The sequence below is a fragment of the Loxodonta africana genome, chromosome 4 (genome assembly GCF_030014295.1).
Source record: "Loxodonta africana isolate mLoxAfr1 chromosome 4, mLoxAfr1.hap2, whole genome shotgun sequence".
In the NCBI taxonomy this organism is placed as follows: domain Eukaryota; kingdom Metazoa; phylum Chordata; class Mammalia; order Proboscidea; family Elephantidae; genus Loxodonta; species Loxodonta africana.
In genome coordinates, this window is record NC_087345.1 from 43,683,432 (window position 1) to 43,700,845 (window position 17,414).

At 41.4% G+C, this 17,414-nt stretch overlaps 1 protein-coding gene and 1 long non-coding RNA gene across 3 annotated transcripts in view; one reads left to right on the top strand and one right to left on the bottom strand.

Moving 5' to 3' along the window:
• Window positions 1-17,414, top strand: part of POC1B (POC1 centriolar protein B) — a 167,495-nt gene that overhangs the window by 134,098 nt on the left and 15,983 nt on the right. The window lies entirely within an intron of this gene.
• On the bottom strand, window positions 946-13,513 carry LOC135231184 (uncharacterized). The gene is made up of 2 exons (XR_010321781.1): window positions 8,247-13,513; window positions 946-6,396 (listed from the first exon to the last, which is right to left on the bottom strand). It is a non-coding gene; the product is annotated as an uncharacterized LOC135231184 (long non-coding RNA).

Sequence of the window (17,414 nt, forward strand, 5' to 3'; positions counted from 1 at the left end):
TCCCCATAGAATCCTTCAGTATTACAATTAGAGGTTTGAATTTTTTTCTTCAGTTTTTTCAGCTTGAGAAATGCACAGCATATTCTTCTCTTTTGGTTTTCTAGCTCCAGTCTTTGCACATGTCATTATAATACTTTACTTTGTCTTCTCAAGCCGCCCTTTGAAATCTTCTGTTCAACTCTTTTACTTCATCATTTATTCCACTTGCTTTATTTACTCTATGTTCAAAAGCAACTTTCAGAGTTTTTTCTGACATCCATTTTGGTCTTTCCTTTTTTTCCTGTCTTTTTTAATGACCTCTTGCTTTCTTCGTACGATGTCCTTGATGTCATTCCACAACTCAACTGGTCTTCAATCATTAATGTTCCATGAGTCAAATCTATTCTTGAGATGGTCTCTAAATTCGGGTGGGATATACTCAAGGTCATACTTTGGATCTCGTGGGCGTGTTCTAATTTTCTCCAGCTTCAGCTTGAGCTTGCATATGAGCAATTGATGGTCTGTTTCACAGTTGGCCCCTGGACTTGCTCTGACTGATCATATCGAGCTTTTCCATCATCTCTTTCCACAGATGTAGCTGATATGATTCTCTGTGTATTCATCTGACGAGGTCCAAATGTATAGTTGCCATCTATATCGTTGAAAAACGGTATTTGCTATGAAGAAGTTGTTGGTCTTGCAAAATTCTATCATGCGATCTCCAGCATTCTTTCTATCATCAAAGCCATATTTTCCAACTACTGATCCTTCCTCTTTGTTTCCAACTTTTGCATCTAATCACCAGTAATTATCAATGCATCCTGACTGGATTTTCGATCCGTTTCACACTGCAGAAGTACCAACTTGTGAGGTGCCATTGAGAAAATGAATTGAAAAATCTTCAATTTCTTCATCTTTGGCCATGGTGGTTGATGCATAAATTTGAATAATAGTCATATCAACTGGTCTTCCTTCTAAAAAAAAAAAGGCGTATGGATATTATCCTATCACTGGCAGAGTTTTACTTCAGGATGGATTTTGCAGTGATCTTTTTGAGGATGAATGTGGCACCATTCCTCTTCAATTTGTCCAGGCATTAGCAATCCGAAAACGGAATATACAAAGCATGAATCTCAGAAAATGAATCCAGTTTGTGCTGACTTTCCCCATATTGTGCACTGTCTTCCCCTTCACCAAAATTAATACGTGTCTATTATCTAATCAGTGATTCTCTGTGTCCGTCCCATCCCTGGTGACCATCAAAGGATGTTTCTTTCTATGTGTAAACTTTTCTTGATTTTTTATAATAGTGATCTCATACAGTATTTGTCCTTTTGTGGCTGACTTATTTCACCCAGCATAATGTCCTCCTCATTCATCCATGTTGTGAGATGTTTCGTGGATTCATCATTATTCTTATCATTGCGTAGTATTCCATTGTGTGTATGTACCACAATTTGTTTATCCATTCATTTGTTGATGGGCATTTAGGTTGTTTCCATCTCTTTGCTATTGTGAGTAATGCTGTAATGAACATGGGTGTGCATATGTGTAGTTATGTCACGGCTCTTATTTCTCTAGGATATATACTTAGCAGTGGGATTGCTGGGCCATATAGTATTCCTTGGATCCACAATGAAAGCCCATGGAAGCAGCAGCCAAAAAATCAAGTGACGCATTGCACTGGGCAAATCTGCTGTAAAAGACCTTTTTAAAGTGTTAAAAAGCAAAGATGACACTTTAAGGTCTAAGGTGTGCCTGACCCAAACCAAAAACCAAACTGTCTTTGCTGTTGAATCGATTCTGGCTCATAGTGACCATATAAGCTGTGGTGTTTTCGATCACTTTATATGCACGTGAAAGCCAGACAATGAATAAGGAAGATTAAAGAAGAACTGATGGCTTTGAATTATGGTGATCTAGAAGAATGTTGAATATACCACGGACTACCAAAAGAACAAACAAATCTGTCTTGGAAGAAGTACAGCCAGAAAGCTCCTTAGAATGAAGGGTGGCGAGACTTTGGCTCAGGTACTTTGGACATGTTATCAGGAGGGACCAATACCTGGAGAAGGACATCATGTTTGGTAAAGTACAGGGTCAGTGAAAAAGAGGAAGACCTTCAAGAGATGGATTGACACAGTGGCTGCAACAATGGGCTAAAGCATCACAACTATGGTGAGGATGGCAAAGGACCAGGCAGTGTTTCATTCTGTTGTACATAGGGTCCCTGTGAGTCAGAATGAACTTGACAGCACCTAACAACAACATAGTATTTCTATTTCTAGCTTTTTAAGAAAGCGCCATACCATTTTCCACAGTGGTTGTAACCATTTTACATTCCCATTCCCACCAGCGGTGTATGAGAGTTCCAATCTCCCTATAACCTGACCAGCATTTGTTGTTCTCTGGTTTTTTTTACCTTTTTTGATCAGTGCCATTATTGCCTGTGTGAGGTGGCATCTCATTGTAGTTTTTATTTGTATCTTTCTAATGGCTATTGATTACTAGCATCTCTTCATGTGTTTGTTAGCCTCCTGAATGTCTTCTCTGGTGAAGTGTCTGTTCATGTCTGTTGCCCAAGACATGGTTTTAATGGTTTACTCTATCCCAAAGTAACCCTAAAGAATTTCAAACCCTATTCAACCTCCATGGTTGAATAAAAAAAGCAGGAAACACTTGGTGGTGGAGGAGGATCTAAGATTCTCAGTTCTTATCACTATTTTGCATTGAGGTGTTGATGACCTCATTAAAAATTTGTGTGTGTGTGTGTGTGTGTGTGTGTGCACATGAACGTATACACATGTGTGTGATAAGACACCTCATCACATAGTAATTTATTAAATGAATTAGACAGTAACCTAACAAGCAGCTGATGATTTCAAGGAGGACAAGAGAGTAGTTGGGGTAAGACGTTATATAAATTTTCAATAGTTTCTTAGGTCTTTTCCTCTGCGGCAGTGTTTTGAGGGAAGGAAAGGAAGGAAAAGGAAGGGAAGAGAGGAAGATAAGGAAGGAGAAAGAGATAACCCTAATTGGACGCTGAAACAGGCACAGGTCACTGACTGAGACTTCCTACAGGGGGCAGGGCTGAGCTCCGGGAGCCACCGCTCACCTACTTTCGGCCATGAATGAATCATGGCTCACCTTCAAAGCCAGTGTAGCCACATGAATGCACTGTTTTTGCAACATTAACTATTTCAAAGGAAAAGAGGAAAGTTTGACTTTTATTTATTTTTGTTTATTGTGTGCATTAGATCTAACTGAAGCCTCGGTATTGACCTAGCATAGTAGTTTCTTGGTAACAACAAAACCATCCTAGGCAAAATTATTTACAAATACTTGAATTGGCTGATGTTGTTTGGAGATTACTGCAAGTATAATAATGACACTTTTTTCAGTTCTTAGCACTTTGTGAGGGCGCATCCCAGGAAGGGTTTTACTTCAAAATTATGAGGCAAAAGGTTAAGATAAAGGCTTAAAAAAATAACCTTTGGAATTTAACCTCTGATGAGAGAACTGGCAAGAAATCTTTGTTCAATATTCTTTTCAGAAGTGTCCCGAGAGAAGGTGAACAGTAACCAGGGCCTGCAGGAAAGTCTGGGTAGGTATAAAGAAAGCAAAATCCACCTGTGGGAAAGCATAGGAATTTTAAAAAAAGAAAAGGCAACTTGATACACTGATATTCTTATTTCCTCAGTGCTGCACCTCTGTCTCTGCCCTCTACTCTCCTCCAGTCTCCACGGGAGAGGAGGGGACTACATTCAGGGGGCTTGCCCCTCACCCAAAGACAGACCAACCTGAGACTTAGAACTACCTTCGGAGCCAGAGGAGCTGGTGATTTTGAGGCCTAATTGCACAAGGCACAATGCCCCATTTCTCTGCGAGCTTAAATTCCACAGTTGACAGACATCTCTATTGCCTCCCCAACAACCATTCCACCCCTTTCCCATTGTGTAGCTGCCAGTGTATGAATGGGGCCCCTCCCAACACCAGGGTGCGCCCCCGTGGGTTAAAGATAACAGGGCAATCCCATTTTCCTTGATTCAGTGATTTGGCTTAGGAGTAAACCAGCCAGAGTGGGTGCAATACATTTTATCTCTGGCTGTGAAGAAAGAAGCACCAAACCTAGTTGCTGCTCATAGCATCTTGAAATCTCACGAGGTAAGCGGTCCTGAGAGTAAAGCTGACACACACCAGAAGGTAGAACTGTGAGAAAAGTGAATGACCTGAGACAGGCCCTGACTGAACCATGCCTGAGACCCATCTACCTTGGATGTTTTCCTGCAGCATCCTTAACGGTACACACGGCCTTCGTAAGTAAACATGGAGAACACAAGTATGTGATAGGTGTTAAGTGTAAGGGGAAAGTGTTCCGTGGCCAAAAACATTTGTGAAGCACCGAATTAAGCAAAATTAACCAGATTACTTTATAAACTAATGTATATTTATAAACTAATGTATATTATAAATTTCTAGGAAAGAGCTACAATGTGCAGCATTATACAGACTTATTTGATCCAAGAACTAGATGGGTTTTTTGTTTGTTTTGTTTTCAGGGAACAACTCCTAGTGGCATTAGTGTTTGGAGGAACATAGTTTGGGAAGCTGAGCTAAGTCATTATCAGATATTTACACCTTAGTAAAGTTTTTTTTTTTTTTTTTTAAGTGAAGTAGCTTGGATGTGAGTTGCCCTAAAGGCCAGGCCAGGAAGCAGAATTTCCTCCTTCTCAGACCTACCCCGGAGATCCTAGAACCGAGAGGACTTGCTTACAGGGTGCTTGGCCGCAGTGGCTGTGCGTCATAGTCACCTGGCTGCTAGAGGCAGTGATAGGAGTAAGGAGTTACAGGGGGAAAAAACAAAAACAAAAAACCCTATCTATGCAAAATTTTCCCATCTACAGACCATCACAAGCTCAAGGTTTTCTTTCTTCAATTTTCCCTTCTGAGTGTCACCTCTGGAGCTTCTCCGAGCTCCCCAATATTCTTATTTAGCAGGTCTGAAGGATCCCAGGAAAATTACATAATATTTTTTTTCAATTTGTTTTATGGCGGTAGTGAACCTCCTCATTTTAATGGTAATGGTAAGTAACCTAGTGGCTCTTGGTTTAAGATAATCTTTCATTTTTTTCTTTAGCTTTTCTTTTGAAATAATCTCAAACTTAGAGAAATTGAAAGAATAATGCAAAGAACTTCCATATACCATTTACCCAGGCTTTCCAAATGTTAACAGCTGCCACATTTGCTTTATCATTCTCTCTCTCTTTACATATATATATATATAATTTTTTCATGAATCACTTGAGAGTAATCTGCAGACTTGATGCCCCAATACCCGTACAAATGTCAGTGTGTATTTCCTAAAAGAGAATTGCACCCTCCTACGTAACCACAGTTCAGCCATCAAATGCAGAAAATTGACATTGATACAGTAGCACCATCTAATCTACTCATCTCATCCAAATTTTACCTTTTCCAATATGTACAGAAAAAAATGTTTTTTCCTTCTGTTTCAAGATCCAATCCAGAATCATGTGTTATATTTACTTTTCATGTCTCTTTAGTCTCTTCAAATCTAGAATGATTCTTCAGCTTTTCCTTGTCTTTGCTGACCATAATATTTTTGAAAATTTCACATAATTTATTTCGTAGAATTTCCCTCAGTTTGGGTTTGTGTGATAGTTCCTCATGAGTAGTTTATGCATTTTGCCAGCAATATCACCGAAGTGGTGCTGTGTTCCTTTCAGTGTGTCATATCAGAAGACAGATAATGTCAATTTGTCCCGTTATTAGCAATGTTCACTTTGATCTCCTGGTCAGTGTCAGGCAGGTGTATTTAAAAGAATAAGCTTGAGGATAAATGCCACCATTCCAAGTATGAGAGTTGCTGTCTTAGTTATCTAGTGCTGCTATAACAGAAATAACACAAGAGGATGGCTTTAACAAAGAGAAATTTATTTCCTCAGAGTAAAAAAAAAAAAAAAAAAAGTCAGCTCAAAATCCAAATTCAGGGCGTCGGCTCCAAGGGAAAGGCATTCTTTGTCAGCCTTCTCATCAGTGTTCCCCTGTACTAGGAGCTTCTCTGTGCAGGAACCCTGGGTCCAAAGGATGCGCTTGGCTCTGGGTGCTTCTTTCTTGGTGGTTTGAGGTCCCCAACTCTCTGCTTGCTTCCCTTTCCTTTTTATCTCTTAAGAGAGAAAAAATGGTGCAGGCCACACCCCAGGGAAACTCCCTTTACATTGGAGCAGGCATGTGACTCGATAAGGGTGTTACAGCCCCATCCTAATCCTCTTTAACATAAAATTACAATCACAAAATGGAAGACAACCACAGAATTCTGGGAATCATGGCCTAACTTGATACACACATTTTTGGGGGAACATAATTCAATCCATGACAGTTGCTTTTGCTCCAATCCTGCAAAAAGAGATAAAAAAGAATACAGGGTAAAAAGAAAAGCACAATAAAGTATATTACTGGAAAAATCAGATTTTCTCAGTATAAAAATTTTCTTGATTATGAATGGGAAGAAAAACATGTTTTTTTTTTTTTCTCTCTCTCTCTGTCCCTTCCTAACAAAGGACGTGTTATGGTTGAGACATTCAGGAAGAATCAAGTTTGCTTTTAAATAAACTATAAAACATGTTTATGCAATATCAAGCCAGGAGCTTAATCTTGGTCATGTTTCTTACTGCTTACTCAGTCATCCGTTTGCATGAATCAATTTCAAATTCCAAAGTTATCCAGTGTAATCCAAATATTGATAGGACACAGGTTGCACATGGATCGGAGAAATGCCAGTTTGGAGTTCACAGTTTGAATCGTGGAGCAGCCATTTCAAAGGGAAGTAGCACCTTGTGGAAACAAGGCAGATGGCCTTCTAAAAAATACACAGAATCCCTTGTGGTAGGGGTGGCGCCAGAACCTCTATATCGTAGGGGCTTGGGGCACCAATCTGACTGAAGGGCGGATGGCCCGAGTCTTGTCTTGAACCTATGTCAAAGGCAGCACACTTAAAATTTTTAAGTGGCTATAACAGATCTTTTTTTTATGACAGATCAATAAAAATAATGAATTTCTCCAAATATGTTTTTTGCATCCACTTTATATAAACCAAACCCATTGCCCTCGAGTCGATTCCAACTCATAGTGACCCGATAGAACAGAGCAGAACTGCCCTGTAGGGTTTCCAAGGAGTGCCTGGTGGATTTGAACTGCCGATCTTTTGGTTAGCAGCCGTAGCTCTTAACCATTATGCCACCAGGGTTTCCCGACTTTATATACTACTGAGAAAATGTCCACCATACAAATCAAAGAATATTTTATTTTCATTTGTTCCAAATGGCCTAAACCAATCTGGCTAACAGATGATTATGAAATCAATTTCGGTAGTCTCTACCAACAGTCTTACTCTGCCACATGAGGTTGCTATGAGTCAGAATTGACTCAACAGCATCTGACAACAACAGTTGCTAACAGTCCAGTGGGCATTATTTGATCCAAATCAGTTGGAGTGTCACAATCAAAGTTAATCTCAGAACAAATAGGCCAAACCTATGCATGTTTATTGGTAAGCTAGGCAGGCACAAGCAGTTCTATAATCTCATTATGGCTTTGGGCAGCTTCCTCTCTGCTGTTAAATATGCCAGCCTGCATCTTACAGGTAAGAAGCAGTCTGGAGAGGACTTGCTGACATTCTTACAGGAGGATTGTATCATCAGGCGTTGGATATAGGCCAGGCAAGAGGAACCTCCATGGAGTGGAGGGACTCAGGGCTGTGAGCCCTACTTGGCAGGCCTGGCTGATTCTTATCTTTGTCCATTTGAGGTCAGTGGGTCCTGTCTCACCACTGCTAATTCACAATTTTACCTGTAATGCATGGTTTGTAACATCTTTTTCTTTTGCTAACTAACTACCCTCAGTTGATTATTCATAGAAGTATACTCCATGTGCCAATTAACAGACTGTAACATCCTGATTCAGATTCAGATACTTTGTGTGCTAATTAATTACCCCTTGAGTTGTTAATTAGGGAGCCCTGGTGGCACAGTGGTTAAGAACTTGGCTGCTAACCAAAAGGTCGGCAGTTCGAATCTACCAGCTGCTCCTTGGAAACCATATGGGGCAGTTCTACTCTGTCCTGTAGGGTCACTTTGATTTGGAATCGACTCGATGGCTTTTGAGTTGTTGATTAGAGTTAATGTGTACACAAACAAACCACTTATACTAAATTATTTTAAAATAAAAGATCACACAGAAAAAAATACCTCATTCGTTTTAGTTGCGGTTGTATCTAGTGATAGTGGTGTGGCTGGTGGGAATTGTAGGTAGAGATGTAGCCACTCAGTGGCATCATCAGTGGTTTGCTTCAGCATTAAGGAAGCTCAGAGCAGGCTATAGGACAACTTGGCACACTCACAAAAAACCTAAAGGAGCCATACAGCACAGAAACACTGAGCAGGCTTTTCTTGTTATTTTCTCACTACAAATTTCTCATTCTGCTTTTTATAGAAAATACAGTCAATAAAAAGAATGGGCAATCCATAACCTAAACTGGCAAGGGTTACCAATTTTAAACACATACATATTAAAATAAATAATTTTTTACAAATATGGGATTTTTCTTATTTTTCTAAATGTATTATCAATAGCTCTCTGTATCAGTGTATACACTGTATACTTTTGAATGGCTGTACCAATTAATAAATCAGCTAAATATATAAATTGGTTAAATATAACCAGTCTCCTTTTTTGAGGCTTTTAGATTGCTTCTAACTTATTGCTCTTACAAGCAGTCCTGCTGGTAAACATCCTGGCATAATTCCTTAATCATTTCCTTAAGAAAAATTCCACTGAATTGGTGGTGATGTTGCCAAGTGAAAGTTCATGAAAATTTAAGTTTCCTTCCTAGCTTATTTCCTTGTTCTTAAGTACTACCTGTTCGTTTTCTCAGTACTTCCCTGTAATAGTGTCACATTTCCCTACTTGACTCACCCTTCCACTTTTTCGGACTTCCCAGTCTCAGCTAATGGCCCTGCTTCCTATTTCATTGAGAAAATAAATGCCACCAGAAGATCATTTCCAAAACCCCCACCACCACTTCTATCCATCTCCCAGTCTCAGTGGCCGTAAGCCCTGCCTTCCTTTCTGTTGCAGCAGAAGAACTGGCTTCCATTTGGACATTGAGTCCTGGTGCTCCTTGCCTAACCAAGGACACTGCTCCAGCAAGTCTCTTTTCTCTCTCCTGCGTTATCAATTTTTCCTCTCATCCTGTGGATCATTCACCTCAGTAAACAAACAACTCTCTATTTTTCCCATCTTTAAGAACAAATAAACAGGCCCCTTCCCTTGGCTCCATTTCCTTTCCCAGCCACAGATGTATTTCTCTTCTTCCCTTTGCAACAAAACTCCTAGAAAGAGTTGTCTTCATTCATAGTCCATTCCTCACATTCTTTCTTCTTGTCAAGGTCACCAGTGACCTCCAGGTTACTATGTCCAATGGACAACATTCAGTTTCATCTTACATAATTAATTAGCAACATTTGACACAGCTAGTCAATCCTTCTTTGAAAAAATTTTTTCAGTAGGCTGCAGAATACCACAAGCTCATGGTTCTCCTTCTCCTTTACTTTTTCCTTCCAGTGTCGCTTGCTGGTTCCTTCTTATCTCTGTGGTCTTAACTTGACAGTGGTTCAGAGGGCACAGCATACAATTTTCTCATTGTTTAAAATCAGTCTGTTGTTGATCTCATCCAGTCTCTTGGCTTTAACATCATAGATATGTTGACAAACTCCCAAATGTAACTCCTCAGCCTCTAGCTCCCCTGTACTCCAGACCCAACTGCTTCTTGGCATTGCCAACATAACATGTAATAAACCGAACCCCTGATCTTTCCCCTTTCTCAAACTGCTCCTCCTACAGACTTCACAATCAGTCAATGGCAACTCCAACTTGGCCACAAATCTTGGAATCTTCTTCGATCTTTCCTTTCTCTCTCACAGTACCTATCGAAACCTTCAGCAAATCTCATTGGCTATGCTTTCAGAAGATATCTGGTACCATGCCACTCTCACTATCACTCTGATTTGAAATACCATCATATTTTACCTAGCTTATTGAAACTGCCTCATGACATGATCTTTTTGCTTCCACCCTTGTTCCCCTAGACTGTTCCCAGCACAGCCAGAGTGATACTATTGAAGAGTGTGTCAGATAATTCTGCTCAAAATCATACAGTGTTTATCCATCTCATTCAAAAATACAAGCAAAGTTCTTGAAAAGACCTTCAGGATCTCAGATAATCAGGTCGTTGTATTTTTAAACCTCCAACCCTGTTACTTGCCTATTGACATTGCAAACACAACTTGCTCTGTCCTCCGGAAGACCAGATCTGCTGCCCCTTGAGGCCTTGGCACTTGTAACTCGTTCTGCATGAAAAACTCTCCACAGAAACCTAAATGGCTCACCCTCTTCTCTCCTTCTGGTCTTTGCTTAAATATCAGCTTTCTCTGAGACTCTTCTTGACACTTTTTAAAAATCACCATTTACTCAATATTTATCCCCTCCCCTACTTTATTTTTCTCCATATCACTCCGTATCACCATGTTTTATTTATTTACTTTATTTCCTCCCCCCTCCTCCCCGCCCCACCACAATCAGAATGTAAATCCCATTAGATCAGGTAATAAATACTGTTTGGTTTGCTGCTGTATCCCCTGTAGGTCCCTGGGTGGTGCAAATGGTCTGCATTCGACTACTCAAGGAAAGGTTGGCAGTTCAAACTGACCCAGTGGCCCCACGGAAGAAAGCCCTAGTGATATGCTTCTATAAAGATTACAGCCAAGGAAACCCTACAAAATAATGTAAAAAACCAAACCTGTTGCTGTCTAGTCAATTCCAACTCATAGCAACCCTATAGGACAGAGAAGAACTGCCCCATAGAGTTTCCAAGGAGCACCTGGTGGATTTGAACTGTCGACCTTTTGGTTAGCAGCCATAGCTCTTAACCACTACACCACCAGGGTTTTCAAGAAAACCCTACAGAGCTCAATTCTACTCTGTAACATATGGGGTTGCGGTTGAGTCAGAACCTAGTTAATGGCAACAGGTTTTGTTTTTAGTTTGGTAACCTCTGCACCTGGAACTACCCCCAGCACATGGCAGGTGCTCCATCAATGTTTGTTGAATGAATAAGTGCTTTTAAAAACTAGAAAAGTAAAAGGAGAGAGTCAGGGAAAAAAAAATCACTCATAACCTCACTATCCAGAAAGCCATCATTTACATGAGTCTGTTTTTCCTGTATTCATTGGTATTTTTGGTACAGTCATTCTATACATAGTTTTATAACCTGCTTTATGTATTTTTGATGTGCATATACTTTAGACTTTGGACACATGCCACGAAATAGACTTTCAGAAATACCAAGGTGCATCTTGCCGGCAGTGTATGATAGTCAACTTTTGCACCCTCTCCCCAACACTTGGTTGTATCAGATTTGTTTCATTCAGAATCCAACCAAGCACGATGCTCTTCTCTAGGCATGGGTCCCTCCTGATAACATAACCTAATAAGCACGACATCATGCCTGGTAAAACAGAGGGTCAGCGAAAAAGAAGACCTTCAACGGAGATGGATTGACATAGTGGCTCCAGTGATGGGCTCAAATGTACATACTACTGTGAGGATGGTACAGGACCAAACAATTTCATTCTGTTATACATAGGGTCACAAAGGGTCAGAGCCGACTCGACAGCACCTAACAACAACATAAGTTAGAAGTTGCACTCTGATCTTGAAATCTTTCTTAGTAGGCTTTACTTCCAGCATCTTCCCAAATTCCCCTGTCACCTTAATCCCTTGTTCCTACCCTCACCTTCTTCTCCCCCAAAAAAGTCATTCCTCTTCGCAAAACTGTTGAAGACTCTTGCTAGAGAAAATTTCCAGAATCCGAGAGGCCACCTTATTAAAGCTGAGAGAGACAGTTTGAATTAGGGTGCATGAATTAGCCAAGTGTGGACATGCTATAATTCCCAAATGGATATTCAGGCAACTGTCATAAATGATTGCTGCCCTGAAGGTGGGTGGTTCAAACCCACCATCAGCTCCAGGGAGAAAAGACCTGGCGTTCTGCTCCTGTAAAGATTACAGCCTAGGAAACCCTATGGGGCAGTCCCACTCTGTCCTATAGGGTTGCTATGAGTCCGAATCACCACGATACACATAACATGGCCTAGCTGGCTGTGCATGGCATGACTCTAGGGGGTGCCATTTACATAGACTGCAGTGAGAAGTCACCCCCTGGAGTTGCGCAATGTGGCAGCTCCCAGAAATGTCTGGTTGGATTACCCTTAATTCATTTTTAGAAATCATTTCTCAAAAATTTTTCCCCTCTGGCTGTACCCTTCCTCCTCCCCATATATTAAGCATTTGTCTAAGGAAAGCCTGGTGTCATAGTAGTTGAGTTCAGCTGCTAACCAAAAGGTCGGCAGTTCCAATTCACCAGGTGCTCCCTGGAAACCCTGTGGCGTAGTTCTACTCTGTCCTATAGGGTCGCTATGAGTCAGATTTGACTTGATGGCAACGGGTTTGGTTTGGTTTCTAAGAAAAGCAAGTTTTCCATTGTGATAGTCAATTTTTTTTATTGTGCTTTATTTAGATGAAAGTTTACAGCTCAAGTTAGTTTCTCATAGAAAAATTTATATACACATTGTTACGTGACCCTAGCTGCTGTCCCAATAATGTGACCGCACATTCCTGCTTTCCACCCCAGGTTTCCTGTGTGCATTCAACCAGCTCCTGTCCGTTTCTGCCTTCTCAACTCACCTCTAGACAGGAGCTGCCCATTTAGTCTTGTGTATCTACTTGAACTAAGAACACTCTTCAGGAGTATTATTTTATGTCTTATAGTCCAGTCTATTCTTTGTCTAAAGAGTTCGCTTCGGGAATGGTTTTAGTTCTGGGTTAACAGAGAGTCTGCGGCTATGTCTTCTGGGGTTTCTCTAGTCTCAGTTAGACCATTAAGTCTGGTCTTTTTACTAGAATTTGAGTTCTGCACCCTACTTTTCTCCTGCTCCATCAGGGACTCTCTGTTGTGTTCCCTGTCATGGTGGTCATTGGTGGTAGCTGGGCACCATCTAATTCTTCTGGTCCCAGGTTGATGGAGTCTCTGGTTTATGAGGTCCCTTTTGTCTCTTGGGCTAATTTCCATGTGTTTTTGGTGTTCTTCATTCTCCTTGGGATCAATTGATGCATCTTGGATGGCCGTTTGCTAGCTTTTAAGACCCCAGACACCACTCACTAAATGGGATGCAGGACATTTTCTTAATAAACTTTGTTATGCCAGTTGACCTAGATGTCCCCTGAAACCATGGTCCTGCCATTCTGTCCCTCAAAGTGTTTGGTTGTAATCAGGAAGTTTCTTAGCTTTTGGCTTAGTCCAGTGGTGCTGACTTCCCCTGTATTCTGTGTTTTCCTTCCCTCCACCTAAGATAATTCTTCGATACTATCTAGTTGGTGAACTCCCCTCTCCCACCCTTCCCACCTTCGTAACCATCAAAGAATGTTTTCTTCTGTGTTTAAACCTTTTCTTGAGTTCTTGATAGTCAATTTTTTTAAGTTAGCCTTTTAACCTCCCTCTTTTGTGGTCCCTGGGAGGTGCAATTGGTTTGTAATCCACTACTAACCTAAAGGTTGGTGTTCAAACTAACCCAGCAACGCAATGGAAAAAAGGCCTGGTGATATCCTTCTGTAAAGATTGTTTTTATTGTTGTGTGCTGTCGAGTCTTTTCCAACTCATAGTAACCCCATAGGACAGAAGAGAACTGTCCCATTGGGTTTCCTAGGCTGTAATCTTTATGGGAGCAGATAACCAGGTCTTTTCTCCCACAGAGCAGCTGGTGGGTTCCAACTGCTGAAGTTTGAGATTGCTGCCAAGAACTTAAACATTGTACCACCAGGCCTCCTTCAACTAAGAAATCCCTCTGAAGCAGTAACACATGGGGTCACTATTAGTTGGAATCAATGTAATGGCAATGGTTTTGTTTGTTTTTGGTTCCAGCAGACAAAGAAAGGGATGCAAGCCATGTAACCTAACTTAACCCTAACCCATTGCCTATCGGACAGAGTAGAGCTTCCCCGTAGGGTTTCCAAGGAATGATTGGTAGATTTGAACTGCTGACCTTTTGGTTACCAGCCAAACACGTAACCAATGTGGCACCAGGGCCCTGCAGGCCATATGGTGAAGTAAAATCACCAGACATTCCTGCTGAATGAGTTTACTACCAGGATTGTACAGGGGAAGTTTGGAAGGAAGGCAAACAGCTGAGCTCTGAAACCCGTAACATCCTTGGTGGAATGGCCAGCGTCTAGTACTCCTGGTGTATGTTCATGACCCTCTTTGAACCCTTATGCTTTGCGTGCTTCACCTACGATGTGAGAGATCGTATGTATTTGAATAGAATCTTTTCTCATTTTCAAACTGTTTCTAAACCTAAGAATCTTTTTCTTCCAAACAAAGAATACTACCAACCCTTACAGAAATTGTTAACAAAACAAATCAAGGCAGAGCTGCTCTGGCCAAGGTGCCTACTGCTCCCCTGAGGGACTGTTCCGAACCTGCAGGCCACTCAGAAGCAGAATCTAAAAACATTGCCCCCCTACTGGACACATACAAAGGATTCTCCTTTTCTCCCATCCCTGCCCTGTTCAGGTAGCTTCCCCTCTAGACTGAAGTGAAGCACTTGCCTCTGGGTGTAAGTCAGTAATCAAGAGGATGCATATTTCAATGCAATATTTTAAACATTCAAAATAAATACAAAAATATTAATGCAAAACATCCTTGAACAAAATACTAAAATGTTAAATAAAAACAGGATCAGTAATAGTGCCTTGCTGAGTCACACTGGAGCTTCAAGCAAAAGGAAAACCCAGTAATGCTGATACTCTTCATCTTGGGAGCCCTGGTTGCACAGTGGTTAAGAGCCACAGCTGCTAACCAAAAGGCTGGCAGTTCAAATCCACCAGCTGCTCCTTGGAAGCTCTATGGGGCAGTTCTTCTCTGTCCTATGTGGTCATTATGAGTTGAAATCGACTCGACGACAATGGGTTCGGTTTGGTCTTTGGTCTTTATCTTGATAATATTCTCATTTTTGATTACTGAGTCTTTTGGTTCCCCCTTAAATTCTGAGCCGATATAAATGCCTCAGTCACCTCACCCTAGCCCTGGCTATCATCTACATTGTCTTATAACTGACTGTTTCTCTGTATCTCTTATCCCCTCTTAGACTGTAAGCTTCCTAAGGGTAAGGCTGTGTCAGGCTAGTCTTCATATCCCCAACACACTAAGTATATACTAGGCATTTAATAAATATTTCTTAAAATGAATGAATAAACGAAATGGACTAGAAACCATTAGACGTAGGTTCTTCCACCTGGCTCAATTTTTAACTAGCCTTGTGATTTTGGGCACATCATAACTCCTCTGGCTTCAGCTTTCTGTGAAATGAAAGACTAAGTAATCTCGGCTCTCCTTCTCTGTCTATTTGTAGAAGTTTTCTATTGACAAAAGTCCAAGTCTCCCCAAACGTTCCCCACCTAGTGGTTGATTGTATCAATAAGGTAGCAGTAAGGTTACTGGTATTTTGCAACAGATTGGAGAGCTGTATTTGGTAATGCTATAGAGCTATCTGTAAAATGCACTCTTGGCTAGATAATTGCTTTGAACTTAGATTTTGCTGGGACTATATTTAAAGAGGAGCCCTGGTGGCATAATGGTTAAGTGCTTGGCTGCTAACCAAAAGGTTGGCAGTTCGAACCCACCCAGCAGCTCTGTGGGAGAAAAGACCTGGTCATCTGCTTTCATGAAGACTACAGGCTAGGAAACGCTATAGGGCAGTTCTACTCTGTCATATAAGGTTGCTATGAATTGGAATCAACTCGAAGGCACTCAACAACATACTTAAAATGCCAGGTAGCAGGCAATTTCTCCAGTAATGCTCAGTACATATTAAGAGATACTTTACCTCTTCTAATTCCTAGCCTGTTGGCTTGTTGTCTTTAAATGCAGGGAAAGGCCATTAATGCATAAAAAACCATTTTATGCTTTCCCAGTGTCCCTTTTATGTGGTTGAGACAAGGAAAATCAGACAAGAGTGAAGCAATTCATTACAGGTATAGAAATAAGTGGGGGCAGTGGTGGTTCACTGGCAGAATTTTTACCTTTCATGCAGGAGACCCAGGTTTGGTTCCTGGCCAATGTGCCTTATGTCCGGTCTCCATCCTACTGTCCGTAGAGACTTGCATGCTGCTATTATACTGAACAGGTTTCAGGGAAGCTTCCAGACTAAGAAGAAAGGACTGGTGATCTACTTGTGAAAATCAGCCAGTGGAAACCCTATGGATCACAACAGTCTAATTCTCAACTAATCATGGGGATGGCACAGGACTCGTGAATAGGGTTACCATGAGTCAGAGGCCGATTCCATGGTGGCTAAGAACAACCAGTGGGTCACTGGAAACAGACATTCCCATTATTATTTGGCAGTTCAAAAAGCCCTGTGCTCAATGACCAAAATCCCCCATCTGGCTCCATTGCTATAGGATTTTCCTTTCTTCTTTACAGAGCAGGTTAGAGCCTGGAAGTTTCCATTAAGAAGGGCTCGGGTGGAAAGCTGCCTCCATCAGTTATTTTAAAGCCATAACCTTGAAATGACAGCTTTGGAACAGCCAAACCTGTAAAACTTGTTTGGTGCTTTTCCTATCTTTTGTTCTGAGTTTGCCTTGTTGTTGTTCCTTCCCTCCTTCCTCCCCCATCTCCTAACCCCAGGCAGTGGGAGAAAGCAGTGGGATTTAACCATCCATGGAAGAAGGCAACTAGGCAGCCTTGGATCTGGAGGTCTATTTACCTAGGGGCCACATTGGTGGCCAGAAAAAATGCACAGATCCCTGTGCCTCGACTTTAATCTGAAGGACTCCACTAGTCTCTAAAAGGCTCATAAGACATTGTTTGTGCCCACTAAGTATTTTTACCTCTAAATAAAGTCAGGGGGCACTAGTGGTTCAGCGGTAGAATTCTTACCTCCCCCCATGGGGGAGACCCAGGTTCGATTCCCAGCCAATGTACCTCAAGTGCAGCCACCACCTGTCTGTCAGTGGAGGCTTGTGTGTTGCTATGATCCTGAACAGGTCTCAGCAGAGCTTCCAGACTAAGACAGACTAGGAGGAAAGGCCTGGCAATTTACTTCTGAAAATCAGCCAGCACAAATACTGTGTATTACAACAGTTCCATCCACAACTGATCGTGGAGACGGCATAGGACTGGGCAGCATTTTGTTCTGTTGTGCACAGGGCTCCAGTGAATGGAGGGCAGACTCGACAGCAGCTAAGAACAGCAAATAAGGTCAGATGAGTCAAAGGAGCACAGTGAATCACCCAGCATT